The following is a 1,086-nucleotide window of genomic DNA, read 5'->3' as shown; positions in this document are numbered from 1 at the left end:
GTGTCTGGCAATCTGCAGGCGCTCCCTGTATAGACGAAAGAGCAAAGCGTGGTGATATAGTATCTTTAAAAGGCCCTTTGGTAGGCGCAATATTTGCTTACGGCCATACCACCCTGAACACGCCCGATCTCGTCTGATCTCGGAAGCTAAGCAGGGTCGGGCCTGGTCAGTACTTGGATGGGAGACCGCCTGGGAATACCAGGTGCTGTAAGCTTTTTCACTCCTCTTTACAAAAAGCAGAGGGCGCTGCTGCTTTTTCAGTGGACACCGACAGGGTGGGAAGGAAATAGCTAGATCATGACTTGCCGGTATAGAAATGACACAAATCCAGTTAAATGATGGCTTTCATCATTCCTAAGCTCATCGATCATTTTCTTTTCAATTTTATGCTAACGTATTCTACATTTCAACAGTAAATATTAATCTTTTTACTGCACTACATTTGTGATCCTTATAGCCACTTTGTACATTCTGATTTGACATTTAAAAGCTGTGAGTGTGTCTGGCAATCTGCAGGCGCTCCCTGTATAGACGAAAGAGCAAAGCGTGGTGATATAGTATCTTTAAAAGGCCCTTTGGTAGGCGCAATATTTGCTTACGGCCATACCACCCTGAACACGCCTGATCTCGGAAGCTAAGCAGGGTCGGGCCTGGTCAGTACTTGGATGGGAGACCGCCTGGGAATACCAGGTGCTGTAAGCTTTTTCACTCCTCTTTACAAAAAGCAGAGGGCGCTGCTGCTTTTTCAGTGGACACCGACAGGGTGGGAAGGAAATAGCTAGATCATGACTTGCCGGTATAGAAATGACACAAATCCAGTTAAATGATGGCTTTCATCATTCCTAAGCTCATCGATCATTTTCTTTTCAATTTTATGCTAACGTATTCTACATTTCAACAGTAAATATTAATCTTTTTACTGCACTACATTTGTGATCCTTATAGCCACTTTGTACATTCTGATTTGACATTTAAAAGCTGTGAGTGTGTCTGGCAATCTGCAGGCGCTCCCTGTATAGACGAAAGAGCAAAGCGTGGTGATATAGTATCTTTAAAAGGCCCTTTGGTAGGCGCAATATTTGCTTA

General features: G+C 43.8%; 1 non-coding gene and 1 pseudogene across 1 annotated transcript; both read left to right on the top strand.

The window, feature by feature from the left end:
* Positions 1-95: 95 nt before the first annotated feature.
* LOC129088678 (5S ribosomal RNA) lies at positions 96-214 on the top strand. The gene has a single exon (XR_008531059.1). It is a non-coding gene; the product is annotated as a 5S ribosomal RNA (ribosomal RNA).
* A 379-nt stretch (positions 215-593) lies between these two features.
* On the top strand, positions 594-702 carry LOC129088679 (5S ribosomal RNA; annotated as a pseudogene).
* The last annotated feature ends 384 nt before the right edge of the window (positions 703-1,086 follow it).

The sequence above is a fragment of the Anoplopoma fimbria genome, unplaced genomic scaffold, assembly GCF_027596085.1.
Source record: "Anoplopoma fimbria isolate UVic2021 breed Golden Eagle Sablefish unplaced genomic scaffold, Afim_UVic_2022 Un_contig_3042_pilon_pilon, whole genome shotgun sequence".
Lineage (NCBI taxonomy): Eukaryota > Metazoa > Chordata > Actinopteri > Perciformes > Anoplopomatidae > Anoplopoma > Anoplopoma fimbria.
The sequence above is the reverse complement of the archived record's forward strand: the minus strand, read 5'-3'. Positions and strand labels throughout refer to the sequence as shown.